This window comes from Morone saxatilis, unplaced genomic scaffold (assembly GCF_004916995.1).
Source record: "Morone saxatilis isolate NCDOM2014 unplaced genomic scaffold, NCSU_SB_2.0 Contig23, whole genome shotgun sequence".
Taxonomy (NCBI): Eukaryota; Metazoa; Chordata; class Actinopteri; family Moronidae; genus Morone; species Morone saxatilis.
In genome coordinates this window covers 12,092,420-12,092,664 of record NW_023339796.1, presented here as the reverse complement: position 1 = coordinate 12,092,664, position 245 = coordinate 12,092,420, and positions in this window count along the sequence as shown.

Genomic DNA, 245 nt, shown 5'->3' with positions numbered 1-245 from the left:
CTAACACATTAACTTTGAGGACAAAATATTCACTTGCCTGATATATCACATCCCATTGACAGGTGCCATGATAATCAGATAATCGGTGTTATTCACTTCACCTGTCAGTGCCCATAATGTTATGGCTGATCGAAGTTCATTACAATTACTGATGCTCTGATATTTTGACATCTTGGTTGATTTGCTTATTTGTTGCCCTTCCTGGAGTTCATTTTGTCTTTGTGTGTTTGGTGGATAGACTGGTT